The 19,905-nt window shown below is 43.1% G+C and overlaps 8 non-coding genes across 8 annotated transcripts; 6 read left to right on the plus strand and 2 right to left on the minus strand.

The window, feature by feature from the left end:
• Positions 1-2,328: 2,328 nt before the first annotated feature.
• On the minus strand, positions 2,329-2,400 carry trnam-cau (transfer RNA methionine (anticodon CAU)). The gene has a single exon. It is a non-coding gene; the product is annotated as a tRNA-Met (tRNA).
• A 399-nt stretch (positions 2,401-2,799) lies between these two features.
• trnas-uga (transfer RNA serine (anticodon UGA)) lies at positions 2,800-2,881 on the minus strand. Its single transcript has one exon. It is a non-coding gene; the product is annotated as a tRNA-Ser (tRNA).
• A 4,299-nt stretch (positions 2,882-7,180) lies between these two features.
• Positions 7,181-7,253, plus strand: trnaf-gaa (transfer RNA phenylalanine (anticodon GAA)). Its single transcript has one exon. It is a non-coding gene; the product is annotated as a tRNA-Phe (tRNA).
• An 876-nt stretch (positions 7,254-8,129) lies between these two features.
• On the plus strand, positions 8,130-8,201 carry trnaq-cug (transfer RNA glutamine (anticodon CUG)). Its single transcript has one exon. It is a non-coding gene; the product is annotated as a tRNA-Gln (tRNA).
• Positions 8,202-10,280: 2,079 nt separating this feature from the next.
• Positions 10,281-10,352, plus strand: trnaq-uug (transfer RNA glutamine (anticodon UUG)). The gene has a single exon. It is a non-coding gene; the product is annotated as a tRNA-Gln (tRNA).
• A 1,611-nt stretch (positions 10,353-11,963) lies between these two features.
• Positions 11,964-12,037, plus strand: trnay-gua (transfer RNA tyrosine (anticodon GUA)). Its single transcript has one exon. It is a non-coding gene; the product is annotated as a tRNA-Tyr (tRNA).
• Positions 12,038-12,422: 385 nt separating this feature from the next.
• On the plus strand, positions 12,423-12,494 carry trnaq-cug (transfer RNA glutamine (anticodon CUG)). The gene has a single exon. It is a non-coding gene; the product is annotated as a tRNA-Gln (tRNA).
• Positions 12,495-14,574: 2,080 nt separating this feature from the next.
• trnaq-cug (transfer RNA glutamine (anticodon CUG)) lies at positions 14,575-14,646 on the plus strand. The gene has a single exon. It is a non-coding gene; the product is annotated as a tRNA-Gln (tRNA).
• Positions 14,647-19,905: the final 5,259 nt, after the last annotated feature.

The raw sequence follows: 19,905 nt of genomic DNA on the forward strand, positions 1-19,905 counted from the left end.
TAGTACACTATACCTAAAGACTCTGTCGTTTTTCGGCAATAGTACACTATATACCATTGGACTTAGTCGTTTTTTGGGCTCGTGGAAATAAGCGTTCAGCTCAAGAGTCCCGGGCTAAATCACGCTGCTCCCGAGAAATTCCTACGCTGCTCTCACGCGGGATGTGCAAAATGGTAATGCTGGGAGGGACGGGCGGGCGGTTTTTGAGAATGACGTTTTTCGCAATCGAAACAGGTACATTTCCTGGTTGTGCGGCTACCGGGGGAGGAGCTCGTTTGACGGCCACACGAGAACCGCGATCGATGGGCCCCGTTCTGGTTTTATCCAGCTTCCAAGGCTCCTTCACAGCCGTAATCTCAAGTCATGGTTCGGAGGTGCGGAGGTGAGCGTCGGATCACAGAGCCTCTGAATGGAGCCCCGCGCTCCGCGCTCCTCCGCGCTCTAAGCGCCGCTCAGACCGGGCATGAGAGGGTCTATTTTCGGCTTGATTTTACCAGACTCGCGGGCACTTCCAGAAGCTTGCTGTTTGCTCTGATTGCTCGGGGCAGAGCACAGTGTCACGCCGACCACGGGCTGTACGTGGAGGTGAGAGCTGGTTGTAAGGCGGATCATGGAGCCTCTGAATGAGCCCCGCACTCCTCCCGCTCTTAGCGCCGCCCAGACCCGGCATGAGAGGGTCTATTTTCGGCTTGATTTTACCAGACTCCGGGGCACTTCCAGGCTGACAACGGGCTGTACGCGGAGGTGAGTGCTGGTTGGAGATGCTGGGAATTGAACCCAGGACCTCATACATGCTAAGCATGAGCTCTAAAATGATAGAATGGACAAAAACAATCAATAAGATAAGATAAGATCAGATCAGATCAGATCAGATCAGATCAGATAAGATAAGATATTCCTTTATTGTCCCACATGGGCACGATGGGTTCATACACAGGCCCCAGATGTACAAGGTTGTGGTCCGAGCTGCCCAGGGGAGGGAGGGGGAAAGAGGAATAAGCCTCCTTGGTGTTGGCAAAAAACAAGTCCAATGTTCTATTGTTTCTGGTGGGGCAGGTAACATACTGGGTGTATGTTGGTAGAACAGAAGAGGGAGAAGCGTGGTTAAAGTCACCAGAGACGAGGGAGAGAGCCTGTGGGTGCTGTGTTTGCAGCCTACAAGTGCAGGAGAGCAGTGCTTCACAAGCATATTCAGCATTGGCAGACGGGGCCACATAGACTGCGATCAAAATCACATGTGAGAACTCCCGGGGCAGATAATATATCTTTTCTTCCCGCATTCTCTCGTTCTGTCCGCCCGCAGCAGATGAAAATTGTCCAAACCTACAATAGAGTCTGGCATTTCTGCTGTTAACCAGGTCTCTGTGAAAATCAAGACACTGCTGTCCCTATAAATCCTCTGGGACCGCATGAGGCTCGCTATTTCCGTCATTTTATTTTGAAGGGACCTCACGTTACCCATGACTACGGCGGGAACCGACTTCCTGTTTGTCCCTCTCTTCTCTCGGAGTTTACGTCCAGCCCGTCTGCTTCGTTGCGTTTTCCTTATGATGTCCGCCGGGATAACGTGAAGATCTCCGGGTAAGACGACTGTTCTCCGCAGTTTCATTAGTTCCTCCTCTGTGTAAGCGCGGTACGGCGCCGACTCAGAGCCAAGACACATCGCCACGACACGACGAAAACACTCAATCCAGCCGAATAAAGTCAAAAACAGTTGAATTAAAAATGATTCCAGCGCGTGTCCCTATCCTACAGTAAAATAGAAAAAATATACTAACTATATTTACAAAATATAGGAGATAAAGCACAATAAGTGTGAGAAAAAAGAGAGAGCGTTTACACCGGGCTGCTAGCTGTACCAGCGCCTTATGACGTATAAAGAAGGCCTCATTGATGCTTGAGAGTTAAGGAACAGTTCTGTATGTAATAGATATAAGCCCATTCCACGTGCAACAAGTCTAGGGATTAGTATTTTCCTTGTGGCTCAGCCTATTAGACCATGGACCTGAAATCCACAATCCCGGATTTTGGAGGCTAGTATCCTGTGCATATTGCTTATGGGGTTATGTACCCATAATAGACTCAAATTGCTTCAAAATGTCTATTCATGGGTCTTTTTTGACCTACATCTTCTTTCACTACTCAGCTATCCTTTTCCCCAAAAAAGAAATAACAATATAGGATGGAAAAAAGAAATGTGCTGCTAGATTCAAAGCAAATGTGGAACTGGGAGCTTGCGCTGAAGATCGGCTTCCATCATCCAACACATTACTGACTAGCTTGGTTCATTTGGATTGACAATCGCAATAATGCAAGTAAAAAAAAATCTAGCAGAGGATGGTATCGATCCATCGACCTCTGGGTTATGGGCCCAGCACGCTACCGCTGCGCCACTCTGCTGAATGGCTATGATCATGGGACTCAAACCCACAATCCCGGTTCAAGAGGCCAGTGCGTAATGCCCATGGGGCTGTATACGTCTAATAGACTCAAATTGCTTCAAAATATGAAATCTAATTTTAAAGGAATGTGGAACTGGGATCTTGCTACGAAAGACTGTGCTCTAACACTGAGCTACATAACCATCTCTTGCCTGTCATGATTATTTTCCAAGCAAGACCTGGAGTCAACACTTTTCACTTTGTGCCATCAACAGAATATTGAATGGAGATGCAGGGGATTGAAACAAGGATTTCATACATGCCCTCGTTCTGAAAGAATGGCTCCGAAATTAAACATCACCAAACATGCTGGTTTATAGAATAGAACGCAATCTCAAAATCTGTGCTGCTAAACACACGTTGCTGACAGGAATCGAACCTGCGCGGGGAAACCCCAATGGATTTCAAGTCCATCGCCTTAACCTCTCGGCCACAACAACAAGACACATTTAAACTGTGTTTAAGAAAGTGGAAATTACCCACATTATTTTCTGAAACTAGCGCAATTACATTACCAGATTTAACTCTCCATGAATTCATGGAGACAGCATGTTTTACTAAGCATTCTAAGCTCAGGTTTGGCGAGACATACCTATACTGGAAGTTGGGAATGTCGCCCAGGCTGCCTGAATGGGCCACTTTGTCTCACCTTCCTGCAGGTAGTGTGGATGGATGAAATAATATTGTTTGAATTTTATAAGTGCTGCAAGGTTCAAAGGTAATGCGGGACTGGGAGCTTGCACTGAATCACCACATGTGCTGATTTGAAATATTTCAGTGAAGGTCTCTAAAATTCACTGCAGTGTAATCTGGCAATTGTCTAAGAGAAATGCTCCAAAAAGAAACACCAACCAACCTGCTAGTCTATAGATGCATAGAAAAGCTAAAGGTTGATTACAAATTTTCACATGCTGCGCCCAAATCGATACCATGTTTCTATGCCTCTCTTCACCTCCGTCCAGCTTGAATGTACTCGTAACCACAGCGAGTCTTGTACATAATGCAGCTACAAGTGTTCCAGCAGGACAGACTAGATATTCCCATACCGGGAGTTGAACCCGGGCCACCTGGATTCTTTAGCTAAACAGCCCTAAACAGAATCCCATTCATTTCCTATGGTAGTGTTAAACCACTACGGATGTAATATACTTTTGGCCAGCGGCGGCGCTGTGGCGAGAGCGCGCCATGTTTGAATGCAGAGTGACGTCATTCATTCAGTGCGACCTGGACAAGTTTAGCACTAGATCTGCTCCTGTTTTCACCTTCTTATGGACATTTTACTGCCCCAGAACACTCGTATTTTGTGGCATTTATAACGGGCATTTGAAGACGTTTTCAGGTAAAGTTCGTCTTGTGTTTTGCACTTTTGAAACTGTGTTTTTAGTCACATAAAGTCACTGCTACTTCCATGTCTCTGTTGAACAACTAAACGCGACTTTTCTGTCAGTTTTGTGTGATATTCAGCCCTGTGAAGTTAAACTTTATTACATTTAAAGGTTTGCAGTTGTGCAGTTTTATATAAGGTGCAATATTACGTGATCTGTGTGTTGTGTTGTCTCTTATTGTGCATAAAAGTAGTTGTAGCTTCAACAATTCATCACAAGTAAGAGAGACTTTGTCCCACAATGGGGAAATGCCTTCACTTCATGTTAATGTGGAGGACATTCCACAACTGTTACCTAGCAACAGACTATAAACAAGAGCCAAAATCCATATGAATGACTCAACAATTCCTCCTGTCCTCCTCTGCCCCATCCTCCTCTGTCCTGTCCTCTGTCCTGTCCTCCTCTGTCCTGTCCTCCTCTGCCCTGTCCTCCTCTGTCCTGTCCTCCTCTGCCCTGTCCTCCTCTGTCCTGTCCTCCTCTCTCCTGTCCTCCTCTGCCCTGTCCTCTTTTCCACCCACTCGTGTCCCCACCAGCTCTCCTCGTGAGCCCTTGGGTGAGTATAACTACATAAATCGTGTGTTCTTGGTTTGTGTGGAGTCACACAGAGTCACACCGTGTAGAGGAGCAGTCACTTCTGTTTCATTTCATGTCTTTTCCTTTAGTAGTGGCTGAAGAGGACGCGCTGGAGAGGACAATGCTCAGCATCTCCGTCCAAACAACACGTGGATGTGTGTAATGTGTCTGTAACGCTTAAGCTCCATTTTGGATTTATCATGTGTTAAAAAGGTTTGTCTTTTATTCCAGCCGTGTCCAGTCGCTGCTGAGCTCCATCATCCTCAGGTTTACAGAAGTTCACACACAGATGTCCTGCCATGAAAGACACTTTGGGACACGTTCTGTCCTGTGCATGAGTTCAGTTGTTCCTGACCCTGTTCAGGTCCTGCTCTGAATTCATGCATCTGTGATGAGAGTAAGTCATATTATCTGGTGTTCAATATGAATGAGTGAGAGCTTCTTCTGCTCATTCACACTAACATTGCTAAATAAAACAGCAATATAAACTTACTTATGATATAAACAACAGGTCAAATGTAAGTGTGCGTTGTTACTAACAGCTAAATATGACTCATTATTCTTCTTCTTCTCTTACAGCAACTGTTCTGGAGGAACCACAGGATGTAAGAGCTTTTACTTGTTGCTTATTCACTGTAAGATCAAAGTTGATCAAACGTATCATATATTTCTTTCCTCTCTTCAGCTGCTGCAGATGTGCTGCCCCTTAAGCCTCCAGTGCCACTTCCACAGGAGCTGAGGTTTGTTCTGCCCGAGTCTGGAAGTACTTCAGCTCCAGGTCTGACATTTTAATAGAATAATCTAAACAAACATAAACCTATATTGTGGTGTTTTGGTTGTTTCAGATGCAGCTCGTCCCACACATTCTGCATCTGATGCTCCTGGAGAAGAGACAACCCAAAGTGAGTGAGCTCCATGTGTGTCTGTGTCTGTCTCAGTCAAACCATCACAGAGTGAACAGATGAATGCTTCATGCTCCATGTGTGTCTGTGTCTGTCTCAGTCAAACCATCACAGAGTGAACAGATGAATGCTTCATGCTCCATGTGTGTCTGTGTCTGTCTCAGTCAAACCATCACAGAGTGAACAGATGAATACTTCATGCTGACTGTAGTTTCACAGCCAGTGCAGTGGTTCTAAATGTGTGTCATGTGTTGTATTTCATGTGCACACGTGTTGCTTATCACTAAAACATTCATCTGTTTTGTTCTGTAGTTCCTCCTCCAGTGAAGCTTCAGCCGCAGTCGTCACAACAGGCCGCCTCCCCCTCCACTGCCCCTGAGCCAATCAGCCAACAGCGCGCTACACCCGACCACAAAACTACATATTTGTCATTACATCATCATCACATCAAATTATTAAATGCATCATCTTCACTCAACATCAGCCCGAAAAAGCTGGAGCAAACACAGACACTCTGGCAGCACCACAACTCTGCCTGTCGTCACCACGACAACTGTCGTCACCACGACCATCACCTCGTCTCCTACAGCTCTGACCATCACCGTCTCTTTCTCAGGACGCCCTGAGCAGCAGCCCTGAAGAAACACCACCTTTAAGGACATTGTGGACACAGAGTTCTTCCAGAGGGAGCTGGAGGCCACAAGACAGAGAGAGGAGGAAAGGAAGCAACAGAAGAGGAAGAGAGAGGAGTCACCTGCCCCAGGGAGAACGTGCAGGTTCTGCCCCAGGGAGAACGTGAAGGTTCTGCCCCAGGGAGAACGTGCAGGTTCTGCAAACTGGTGCTGAAGCAGGCCCCGCACAGTCCTCACATCCACACATACTTCCCTGGACTCTATATATCTGTATATTTAATGTAAATACTACTGTCAAGTAATGAATGCTGTCTGAAGTGTAAATAAATTAAACTTAATATTTCTGGTATTTTCCCTGTCAATAAATATTCTTAAAAGTACATGTTTTTTTGTGTTTTCTTTCCAATATAACAATACAACAAAATTATTTAAATGATTGAGATATCATATCATTAACAATATGAGTCAATGTTTTATTTCTCTGCAGAACATAAACTGAACACAATAGTACAGTTCAGTGCTGCAGTGTTAGAGATGTGATAGTGTGACCTCTGACCCCTGCGGACTAAACACCTGGAGTTTTCTGACCCACTCCAAGTTTATTTATGCAGAAGGTGTGACGTGGGTAAATCTCTTAAGGTGAAGCAGAAATCACTATTTGTGATCAATTTGTGATTTTATTAAAATTGCAAATCAGTACCAGCAGCTGCATGTGAGTCCTTCTCATGATCTGACCTTTTAACAAGTGCAAACTGACACACCAACTCATAAACTTTATACATTTAATGTTTGAACTCATAAACTTTGTACATTTAAAGTTTTGATCCTTTGAAACGTTCCTCTTCTTCTGGGCACAGCAGGAATTGAACTCTGGTTTCTTGAGATGAATTTGTGAACGAACACGAATCTCTGCATTCTGATTGGTTGGCCTTCATCACAGTGGCACATGGCACACAGGCTCATTCTGATTGGCTGGCGCTCTATGCCCACTATCCACGGCTGGCCCCTGGATGAGAGCCAGGAATCCTAACCGCTAGACCATATGGGAAGGCTTTGAGAAGGTAAGAGTTGATTTCATGGTAAAGAAGATAAACCAATGGGAACGAGAAGTGAACCTGGTTTTGTCTGACCAAGAGTGTAGAGTGTTTAATCGAAAGAAAAGAAAAAAGGACACACAGAAATAGTTCATTTTCTCGCTACGTTATGCCACACGTTTCCCTCCCTTGCCTAATTTATTCGATAAAGTAGCCGAAATAGCTCAGTTGGGAGAGCGTTAGACTGAATATCTAAAGGTCCCTGGTTCAATCCCGGGTTTCGGCAGGTGTACCTGAATGTTAGTCTTTGCTCAAAAATACAATGAATAGGAATGCTGGGTCTATTGGATCTTTTGCGAGATCAGGACATAAATGGCCTGGAAAGGATCTATAAAACATAAACAGCATGCTTTCATTGGAACATTGTTAGCATGAACATGTTTGGTAACATGTTTGGTTTCGCTGAATGTTGTACCCAAGACCTTCTGCGTGTAGGGCAGATGTGATGACCACCACACAATGAAACCATGAAGCAGAAGTTTGCCTACTTCAATGCTGCTCTCTTTGATATAGCCCAATGATCAAATGTCATACTTATTTTCAAAACAGGATATCCTGTAGAAAGGTGTGGTTCAACGGTATAGCGGTTAGCGCTCTGAATCCAGAGTTTTTCTTCATTTCTTATTGCAATTAGAGGCACAAGTCTTTTATGGATACACCTAGATTCTCGTCTCTGTGGCGCAATCGGCTAGCGCGTACGGCTGTTAACCGAAAGTTTCGTGGTTCGAGCCCACCCAGGGATGACTGCTCACCTTGCCAGAGCAAGCAAGAAATACAATCCCAGAAGTAACCACTGTATGTAATTATGTAAGGAAATCAGGAAATCGTTATGGCGCTGCGGCTTCCTTGGTCAAAGGGCCTGTTTAGTAAACAGGAAATGCCTACTCTTTTGTCTATGAAAAATATTTACAAGGACAGAAAAGCCCACAAGAAGAGCCCTCAAACCCATACCTTTCTCCCTCAAGTTTACTGCTGCTACACTTTGCATTAAGAGAGGGAAAAGTATTGCTGCACATCAAGATTATTTGCACTGTTTGCACTCCTTGTTTCTCATTTTTTAGGCAAGGGATGATTGATGTAAAGACTCCAAGGAGGAGCCTCCGGTTCCATGGTGTAATGGTTAGCACTCTGGACTCTGAATCCAGCGATCCGAGTTTAAATCTCGGTGGAACCTTGAGTGCCCCGAGAGCAGCGCTACTCTTTTGAAAAAGTGCAGAAACAAGAAGAATCTTTGGGTAAAATCTGTGCTTACCCCCTGAAAGGAGCCAACCAAAGCATACAAACTAAACAAAGCTGTTAAAATCTGGAGCTGGTTTTCTTATGACCAAGCTTATGATTCAACGCCTGGATTACAAAAGGCGTAAACGTTTCACCGCATTGCAAAAGAAAATCAAATGAAAAGCATTGATGTGTTGAAGGAATCCTTTGACTTGGAGAGACAGGACTTTTATAGGACTTATTATAAGTAAGAAATGAAACAAAGAAATGACCACTATAATCCTCTGACAGTAATCTTTGTTGAAACCAATCAATCAGAACTTGCGAGGGGAATCATTTCTAAATGATCTCAATGCATTGGTAATCTGGACAACGTTCTGCTAAGTATATTCTAAACCAATGGGAACGAGAAGTGAACCTGGTTTTGTCTGACCAAGAGTGTGGAAATGTAGGAACAGCCCTAAGGAAGACCACAAAATCACATGCCTGAAGGGGAAAAATATGTTTTTTTCACCACACCATGTCAAAGTGTCCATTATTCACAAGGAAATGCTAACTGCTGGAGAAACCAGCAGGCAAACCACTATCAGGTGTTTTGGGGCTGTGCTGTTGCTCAAAAATAATGGACTGAAATTCACAGGGCACTGCAGACTGTTTTTGACTTTTCCATCCCACTCAAATTTAAAACTATGTACTTGGGCCTCAACACTCCTGCCATGGACACAATAAATGGATACCCTTGGAACATACTTTTGGCTGTAGAGAAAAAGGCCATCACAAAGAAATGCTCGACACCAACCACGCCAACGATCAAAGACTTGACTGACATAGTAACAGACATTAGACATTGGATGAATGGAAAACAGTGACATTCAGGCTTAACTTGGATAAGCACTAATTTGATTGACTTGGACCAAGTAGGACCCCTATTTTCATTTAAATGTGATTTTGTTTTTATTTTATTTTATGTTATGTTATGTTTTATGTAACTATTAAGTTATTTTAATTACGATTTTTGCTCCCTGGTCGTGTCCTGTATTGTTTTATGTTTAATCAAAAGAAAAGAAAAAAGGAAACACAGAACTAGTTCATTTTCTCGCTACGTTATTCCTGGTTCAATCCTGGGTTTCGGCAGGTGTACATGAATGTTAGTCTTTGCTCAAAAATACAATGAATAGGAATGCTGGGTCTATTGGATATTTTGCGAGATCAGGACATAAATGGCCTGGAAAGGATCTATAAAACATAAACAGCAAGCTTTCGTTGGAACATTGTTAGCATGAACATGTTTGGTAACATGTTTGGTTTCGCTGAATGTTGTACCCAAGACCTTCTGCGTGTAGGGCAGATGTGATGACCACCACACAATGAAACCATGAAGCAGAAGTTTGCCTACTTCAATGCTGCTCTCTTTGATATAGCCCAATGATCAAATGTCATACTTATTTTCAAAACAGGACATCCTGTAGAAAGGTGTGGTTCAACGGTATAGCCGTTAGCGCTCTGAATCCAGAGTTTTTCTTCATTTCTTATTGCAATTAGAGGCACAATTCTTTTATGGATATGTCCAGATTCTCGTCTCTGTGGCGCAATCGGCTAGCGCGTTCGGCTTTTAATCGAAAGGTTGGTGGTTCGGGCCCACCCAGGGACGACTGCTCACCTTGCCGGAGCAAGCAAGAAATACAATCCCAGAAGTAACCACTGTATGTAATTATGTAAGGAAACCAGGAAAGCGTTATGGCGCTGCGGCTTTCTTGGTCAAAGGGCCTTTTTAGTAAACAGGAAATGCCTACTCTTTTGTCTATGAAAAATATTTACAAGGACAGAAAAGCCCACAAGAAGAGCCCTCAAACCCATACCTTTCTCCCTCAAGTTTACTGCTGCTACACTTTACATCAAGAGAGGGAAAAGTATTGCTGCACATCAAGATTATTTGCACTGTTTTCACTCCTTGTTTCTCATTTTTTTGGCAAGGGATGATTGATGTAAGACTTGTAGCTTTGGATGACCGTTATCCTTCCAAGGAGGAGTCTGCGGTTCCATGGTGTAATGGTTAGCACTCTGGACTTTGAATCCAGCGATCCGAGTTCAAATCTCAGTGGAACCTTGAGTGCCCAGAGAGCAGCGCTACTCTTTTGAAAAAGTGCAGAAACAAGAAGAATCTTTGGGTAAAATCTGTGATTACCCCCTGAAAGGAGCCAACCAAAGCATACAAACTAAACAAAGCTGTTAAAATCTGGAGCTGGTTTTCTTATGACCAAGCTTATGATTCAACGCCTGGATTACAAAAGGCGTAAACGTTTCACCGCATTGCAAAAGAAAATCAAATGAAAAGCATTGATGTGTTGAAGGAATCCTTTGACTTGGAGAGACAGGACTTTTATAGGACTTATTATAAGCAAGAAATGAAACAAAGAAACGACCACTATAATCCTCTGACAGTAATCTTTGTTGAAAGCAATCAATCAGAACTTGCGAGGGGAATCATTTCTAAATGATCTCAATGCATTGGTAATCTGGACAACGTTCTGCTAAGTATATTCTAAACCAATGGGAACGAGAAGTTAACCTGGTTTTGTCTGACCAAGAGTGTGGAAATGTAGGAACAGCCCTGAGGAAGACCACAAAATCACATGCCTGAAGGGGAAAAATATGTTTTTTTCACCACACCATGTCAAAGTGCCCATTATTCACAAGGAAATGCTAACTGCTGGAGAACCCAGCAGGCAAACCACTATCAGGTGTGTTGGGGCTGTGCTGTTGCTAAAAAATAATGGACTGAAATTCACAGGGCACTGCAGACTGTTTTTGACTTTGCCATCCCACTCAAATTTAAAACTATGTACTTGGGCCTCAACACTCCTGCCATGGACACAATAAATGGATACCCTTGGAACATACTTTTGGCTGTAGAGAAAAAGGCCATCACAAAGAAATGCTCGACACCAACCACGCCAACGATCAAAGACTTGACTGACATAGTAACAGACATTAGACATTGGATGAATGGAAAACAGTGACATTCAGGCTTAACTTGGATAAGCACTAATTTGATTGACTTGGACCAAGTAGGACCCTTATTTTCATTTAAATGTGATTTTGTTTTTATTTTATGTTATGTTATGTTTTATGTAACTATTAAGTTCTTTAATTACGATTTTTGCTCCCTGGTCGTGTCCTGTATTGTTTTATGTTTAATCAAAAGAAAAGAAAAAAGGACACACAGAACTAGTTCATTTTCTCGCTACGTTATTCCTGGTTCAATCCTGGGTTCGGCATGTGTACCTGAATGTTAGTCTTTGCTCAAAAATACAATGAATAGGAATGCTGGGTCTATTGGATATTTTGCGAGATCAGGACATAAATGGCCTGGAAAGGATCTATAAAACATAAACAGCAAGCTTTCGTTGGAACATTGTTAGCATGAACATGTTTGGTAACATGTTTGGTTTTGCTGAATGTTGTACCCAAGACCTTCTGCGTGTAGGGCAGATGTGATGACCACCACACAATGAAACCATGAAGCAGAAGTTTGCCTACTTCAATGCTGCTCTCTTTGATATAGCCCAATGATCAAATGTCATACTTATTTTCAAAACAGGACATCCGGTAGAAAGGTGTGGTTCAACGGTATAGCCGTTAGCGCTCTGAATCCAGAGTTTTTCATTTCTTATTGCAATTAGAGCCACAAGTCTTTTATGGATAAACCTGGATTCTCGTCTCTGTGGCGCAATCGGCTAGCGCGTTCGGCTGTAAACCGAAAGGTTGGTGGTTCGAGCCCACCCAGGGACGATTGCTCATCTTGCCAGAGCAAGCAAGAAATACAATCCCAGAAGTAACCACTGTATGTAATTATGTAAGGAAACCAGGAAATCGTTATGGCGCTGCGGCTTCCTTGGTCAAAGGGCCTTTTTAGTAAACAGGAAATGCCTACTCTTTTGTCTATGAAAAATATTTACAAGGACAGAAAAGCCCACAAGAAGAGCCCTCAAACCCATACCTTTCTCCCTCAAGTTTACTGCTGCTACACTTTGCATTAAGAGAGGGAAAAGTATTGCTGCACATCAAGATTAATTGCACTGTTTTCACTCCTTGTTTCTCATTTTTTTGGCAAGGGATGATTGACGTAAAGACTTGTCGCTTTGGATGACCGTTATCCTTCCAAGGAGGAGTCTGCGGTTCCATGGTGTAATGGTTAGCACTCTGGACTCTGAATCCAGCGATCCGAGTTTAAATCTCGGTGGAACCTTGAGTTCCCCGAGAGCAGCGCTACTCTTTTGAAAAAGTGCAGAAACAAGAAGAATCTTTGGGTAAAATCTGTGCTTACCCCCTGAAAGGAGCCAACCAAAGCATACAAACTAAACAAAGCTGTTAAAATCTGGAGCTGGTTTTCTTATGACCAAGCTTATGATTCAACGCCTGGATTACAAAAGGCGTAAACGTTTCACCGCATTGCAAAAGGAAATCAAATGAAAAGCATTGATGTGTTGAAGGAATCCTTTGACTTGGAGAGACAGGACTTTTATAGGACTTATTATAAGCAAGAAATGAAACAAAGAAATGACCACTATAATCCTCTGACAGTAATCTTTGTTGAAACCAATCAATCAGAACTTGCGAGGGGAATCATTTCTAAATGATCTCAATGCATTGGTAATCTGGACAACGTTCTGCTAAGTATATTCTAAACCAATGGGAACGAGAAGTTAACCTGGTTTTGTCTGACCAAGAGTGTGGAAATGTAGGAACAGCCCTGAGGAAGACCACAAAATCACATGCCTGAAGGGGAAAAATATGTTTTTTTCACCACACCATGTCAAAGTGCCCATTATTCACAAGGAAATGCTAACTGCTGGAGAACCCAGCAGGCAAACCACTATCAGGTGTTTTGGGGCTGTGCTGTTGCTCAAAAATAATGGACTGAAATTTACAGGGCACTGCAGACTGTTTTTGACTTTTCCATCCCACTCAAATTTAAAACTATGTACTTGGGCCTCAACACTCCTGCCATGGACACAATAAATGGATACCCTTGGAACATACTTTTGGCTGTAGAGAAAAAGGCCATCACAAAGAAATGCTCGACACCAACCACGCCAACGATCAAAGACTTGACTGACATAGTAACAGACATTAGACATTGGATGAATGGAAAACAGTGACATTCAGGCTTAACTTCGATAAGCACTAATTTGATTGACTTGGACCAAGTAGGACCCTTATTTTCATTTAAATGTGATTTTGTTTTTATTTTATTTTATGTTATGTTATGTTTTATGTAACTATTAAGTTCTTTTAATTACGATTTTTGCTCCCTGGTCGTGTCCTGTATTGTTTTATGTTTAATCAAAAGAAAAGAAAAAAGGACACACAGAACTAGTTCATTTTCTCGCTACGTTATTCCTGGTTCAATCCCGGGTTTCGGCATGTGTACCTGAATGTTAGTCTTTGCTCAAAAATACAATGAATAGGAATGCTGGGTCTATTGGATATTTTGCGAGATCAGGACATAAATGGCCTGGAAAGGATCTATAAAACATAAACAGCAAGCTTTCGTTGGAACATTGTTAGCATGAACATGTTTGGGAACATGTTTGGTTTCGCTGAATGTTGTACCCAAGACCTTCTGCGTGTAGGGCAGATGTGATGACCACCACACAATGAAACCATGAAGCAGAAGTTTGCCTACTTCAATGCTGCTCTCTTTGATATAGCCCAATGATCAAATGTCATACTTATTTTCAAAACAGGACATCCTGTAGACAGGTGTGGTTCAACGGTATAGCGGTTAGCGCTCTGAATCCAGAGTTTTTCTTCATTTCTTATTGCAATTAGAGGCACAAGTCTTTTATGGATATGCCTAGATTCTAGTCTCTGTGGCGCAATCGGCTAGCTCGTTCGGCTGTTAACCGAAAGGATGGTGGTTCGAGCCCACCCAGGGACGACTGCTCACCTTGCCAGAGCAAGCAAGAAATACAATCCCAGAAGTAACCACTGTATGTAGTTATGTAAGGAAACCAGGAAATCGTTATGGCGCTGCGGCTTCCTTGGTGAAAGGGCCTGTTTAGTAAACAGGAAATGCCTACTCTTTTGTCTATGAAAAATATTTACAAGGACAGAAAAGCCCACAAGAAGAGCCCTCAAACCCATACCTTTCTCCCTCAAGTTTACTGCTGCTACACTTTGCATTAAGAGAGGGAAAAGTATTGCTGCACATCAAGATTATTTGCACTGTTTTCACTCCTTGTTTCTCATTTTTTTGGCAAGGGATGATTGACGTAAAGACTTGTAGATTTGGATGACCGTTATCATTCCAAGGAGGAGTCTGCGGTTCCATGGTGTAATGGTTAGCACTCTGGACTCTGAATCCAGCGATCCGAGTTCAAATCTCGGTGGAACCTTGAGTGCCCCGAGAGCAGCGCTACTCTTTTGAAAAAGTGCAGAAACAAGAAGAATCTTTGGGTAAAATCTGTGCTTACCCCCTGAAAGGAGCCAACCAAAGCATACAAACTAAACAAAGCTGTTAAAATCTGGTGTTGGTTTTCTTATGACCAAGCTTATGATTCAACGCCTGGATTACAAAAGGCTTAAACGTTTCACTGCATTGCAAAAGAAAATCAAATGAAAAGCATTGATGTGTTGAAGGAATCCTTTGACTTGGAGAGACAGGACTTTTATAGGACTTATTATAAGCAAGAAATGAAACAAAGAAATGACCACTATAATCCTCTGACAGTAATCTTTGTTGAAACCAATCAATCAGAACTTGCGAGGGGAATCATTTCTAAATGATCTCAATGCATTGGTAATCTGGACAACGTTCTGCTAAGTATATTCTAAACCAATGGGAACGAGAAGTTAACCTGGTTTTGTCTGACCAAGAGTGTGGAAATGTAGGAACAGCCCTGAGGAAGACCACAAAATCACATGCCTGAAGGGGAAAAATATGTTTTTTTCACCACACCATGTCAAAGTGCCCATTATTCACAAGGAAATGCTAACTGCTGGAGAACCCAGCAGGCAAACCACTATCAGGTGTGTTGGGGCTGTGCTGTTGCTCAAAAATAATGGACTGAAATTCACAGGGCACTGCAGACTGTTTTTGACTTTGCCATCCCACTCAAATTTAAAACTATGTACTTGGGCCTCAACACTCCTGCCATGGACACAATAAATGGATACCCTTGGAACATACTTTTGGCTGTAGAGAAAAAGGCCATCACAAAGAAATGCTCGACACCAACCACGCCAACGATCAAAGACTTGACTGACATAGTAACAGACATTAGACATTGGATGAATGGAAAACAGTGACATCCAGGCTTAATTTGGATAAGCACTAATTTGATTGACTTGGACCAAGTAGGACCCTTATTTTCATTTAAATGTGATTTTGTTTTTATGTTATTTTATGTTATGTTATGTTTTATGTAACTATTAAGTTCTTTTAATTACGATTTTTGCTCCCTGGTCGTGTCCTGTATTGTTTTATGTTTAATCAAAAGAAAAGAAAAAAGGACACACAGAACTAGTTCATTTTCTCGCTACGTTATTCCTGGTTCAATCCCGGGTTTCGGCATGTGTACCTGAATGTTAGTCTTTGCTCAAAAATACAATGAATAGGAATGCTGGGTCTATTGGATATTTTGCGAGATCAGGACATAAATGGCCTGGAAAGGATCTATAAAACATAAACAGCATGCTTTCGTTGGAACATTGTTAGCATGAACATGTTTGGTAACATGTTTGGTTTTGCTGAATGTTGTACCCAAGACCTTCTGCGTGTAGGGCAGATGTGATGACCACCACACAATGAAACCATGAAGCAGAAGTTTGCCTACTTCAATGCTGCTCTCTTTGATATAGCCCAATGATCAAATGTCATACTTATTTTCAAAACAGGACATCCTGTAGAAAGGTGTGGTTCAACGGTATAGCGGTTAGCGCTCTGAATCCAGAGTTTTTCTTCATTTCTAATTGCAATTAGAGGGGTAACCCTTTCATGGGTATGTTAAGATTCTCGCCTCTGTGGCGCAATCGGCTAGCGCGTTCTGCTGATAGGCGAAAGGTTGGTGGTTTGAGCCCACCCAGGGACGACTGCTCACCTTGCCAGAGCAAGCAAGAGATACAATCCCAGAAGTAACCACTGTATGTAATTATGTATGGAAACCAGGAAATCATTACGGCGCTGGGGCTTCCTTGGTCAAAGGGCCTGTTTAGTTAACCCTTTAAGCGCCAAAGTCGCAGAAATGCAACTTTACCGTACAAGGAAATTAATGAAATAATAGTAGAAAATGAATCACTTCAGTCATTGGTCGGTTCGGTGCAACTTCCCTTTATTAGCCAGGTATGATCCAGGGCAGATCCGGTAAGGAAAAAAATGGCTGGAGGAAGTTCACGTGGCATGCAATTTACAGCAGATTCTGACTCTGAAGGGTATTATCTCCCCGAGAGTGACGATGGATTTCCAAGTGGAGATGAAGGGACTTCGAAACAACGGACAGGTGCAAAGGACAGACGGAGGTGAGGAACCAGTGGAACCAGTGGCTGCAGTAAAACTTGCCCGGTGGATGAGAGCTGGGACATGCTGAGAGAGGTCGAGGTATTTGAGGCATGGATCAAACCTTTTGAAGACCCAGTTGGCTACACAGGAGAGATGGATCTGACGGATGCTAATCCATTTGATATTCTGTCACTCTTTCTGACCGATCAGTTTTGGACTTTCATTACTGATGAGACAAATAGATATGCACATCAGTGTATGGCACCTATGATTCTGAAGCCACATTCAAGATTTCTTGAGTGGTATGATGTATCAGTCACCGAAATGAAAGCTTTCTTCGCTTTGCATCTCTCCATGGGCCTTGTTGAGAAACCTGAAATCGAGGATTACTGGGGAACATTTTGGCTTACACAAACGCCTGGATTTGGAAATGTAATGTCAAGAAACAGATTTGAAATCATTCTTTCGTTCTTTCATTTTGTCAACAATAATGATTATGTGAGAACAGGCGAGCCCGGGCACGATAAACTGTTCAAAGTCCGCCCAATAATAGATTTGATTATTCCCAAATTTGCAGCAGTTTACAGTCCAATCAAGGAGCTTTCTTTAGATGAAATGACAATAGCTTTCAAGGGGAGATCTTCACTAAAATGTTACTCTCCGAATAAACCTGACAAATATGGCTATAGAGTGTATGCCCTGAGTGAAAGCTGTTCAGGGTATGTTTTGCGCTGGTCAATGCACACTGGACAGTACAAAAATAATGCAAGCAACATCAGTGCAACACACGCAGTTGTCCGTGAGTTGGTTTCTCCCTTTACGGGCAAAGGACACGAGATTTACATGGACAGTTACTATACCTCGCCTGTAATTGCAAATGAATTAGCAGATTTGGAAACTGGACTGTGTGGGACGGTAAGGATTACCAGGTTGGGGATGCCAAAATGCCTTGGTAAAAGTGTCTTACAGCTGAAAAAAGGAGATGACCCAGTTTTTTGCAGAAAGGGAAAACTCCTGGCTTGTGCTTGGCACGATACTAAACGTCTCACCATGTTGTCCACAGTCCATGGAAATGATTGTGTTCAGAGGAGGATCCGATCCAAGACAGATGACACTGGCTTCCGTGACATCAAAAGACCTGTATGTGTCGACCAGTACAACGCCTACATGGGTGGAGTGGACACTGCTGACCAGAGGATGAAGACATACCTCTTTCCACACAGGTCCCGGAAATGGTATCATCGCATATTCAATGCCATTATAAGCATAAGTATTGTCAACTCACACATCATATACACCAAATCCACTCCAGGCCCACACAAACCTTTAAAGGTTTACATTCAGAACATTATTGATGCATTACTGGCTGATCACTCCAAAAAACAAGAAAGGCGCTCAAGACCGGAGGGTGAAATGCCACAGAGACTCACAGAGCGTCATTGGCTTTGTCAAGCAGAGGGACGTCCAGACTGCGCCGTGTGCTCTGACCGCTCTCGTACCAAAGGCAGGCGGCAAACAAAGTACAGGTGCCGTCTGTGTGGCGTTGGCCTCTGTGCGGTTCCATGCAACGAGAGATACCATACGCTAAAAAACTTTAAATGCTGTCATTTGGATATGTAAAAGTGCAGGGTACCTTGACCCTGGATGGACATCTTTTCTGTGATGGCTCTCTCCTTTCTTCACTGCTTTCTCCACAACCTGCCTGGCACCAATGATGGATGTATAAGTTGGAAAAATGAAAAAAATGAAAAAAATACATAATAAATACCGTGTTTGTCATCATTTGGTCAGAACTTGTAATCAGGGCCCGAGTTTGAAGATGTGAGCAAAAGGGGTGAAAATGGGTTAAAATGTGAAAAAACACCAAAATGAGCAAAATGAAATAATCCCCCATCATCAGTGCACAGTTTGCCCCCAGAAAAGCACTCCCCTGGGGCCTGGAGGTGATCTGACCACCAGAATATAGTACCATATACCCCTGCTGGACTTAGAAAAAAAAACGAGCTTCCAGCCAATAGTACACTATACCCGAGGGACTCTGTCGTTTTTCGGCAATAGTACACTATACCCGAGGGACTCTGTCGTTTTTCGGCAATAGTACACTATACCCGAGGGACTCTGTCGTTTTTCGGCAATAGTACACTATACCCGAGGGACTCTGTCGTTTTTCGGCAATAGTACACTATACCCGAGGGACTCTGTCGTTTTTCGGCAATAGTACACTATACCCGAGGGACTCTGTCGTTTTTCGGCAATAGTACACTATACCCGAGGGACTCTGTCGTTTTTCCGGGCCGTAGTATGAAGTTGTGAGCAAAAGGGGTGAAAATGGGTTAAAATGTGAAAAAACACCAAAATGAGCAAAATGAAATAATCCCCCATCATCAGTGCACTGTTTGCCCCCAGAAAAGCACTCCCCTGGGGCCTGGAGGTGATCTGACCATCAGAGTATAGCACCATATGCCCCTGAGGGACTTAGAGTAAAAACCGAAATAGTACACTATGCCTGAAAAGACTCTGTCGTTTTTCGGCAATAGTACACTATACCCGAGGGACTCTGTCGTTTTTCCGGGCCGTAGTATGAAGTTGTGAGCAAAAGGGGTGAAAATGGGTTAAAATGTGAAAAAACACCAAAATGAGCAAAATGAAATAATCCCCCATCATCAGTGCACTGTTTGCCCCCAGAAAAGCACTCCCCTGGGGCCTGGAGGTGATCTGACCATCATAGTATAGCACCATATGCCCCTGAGGGACTTAGAGTAAAAACCGAAATAGTACACTATACCTGAAAAGACTCTGTCATTTTTCGGCAATAGTACACTATACCCGAGCGACTCTGTCGTTTTTCGGCAATAGTACACTATATACCGTTGGACTTAGTCATTTTTTGGGCTCGTGGAAATAAGCGTTCAGCTCAAGAGTCCCGGGCTAAATCACGCTGCTCCCGAGAAATTCCTACGCTGCTCTCACGCGGGATGTGCAAAATGGTAATGCTGGGAGGGACGGGCGGGCGGTTTTTGAGAATGACGTTTTTCGCAATCGAAACAGGTACATTTCCTGGTTGTGCGGCTACCGGGGGAGGAGCTCGTTTGACGGACACACGAGAACCGCGATCGATGGGCCCCGTTCTGGTTTTATCCAGCTTCCAAGGCTCCTT

The sequence above is a fragment of the Eucyclogobius newberryi genome, unplaced genomic scaffold (assembly GCF_026437365.1).
Source record: "Eucyclogobius newberryi isolate DKJ021-1_F unplaced genomic scaffold, fEucNew1.0.hap1 SCAF_46, whole genome shotgun sequence".
In the NCBI taxonomy this organism is placed as follows: Eukaryota; Metazoa; Chordata; class Actinopteri; order Gobiiformes; family Gobiidae; genus Eucyclogobius; species Eucyclogobius newberryi.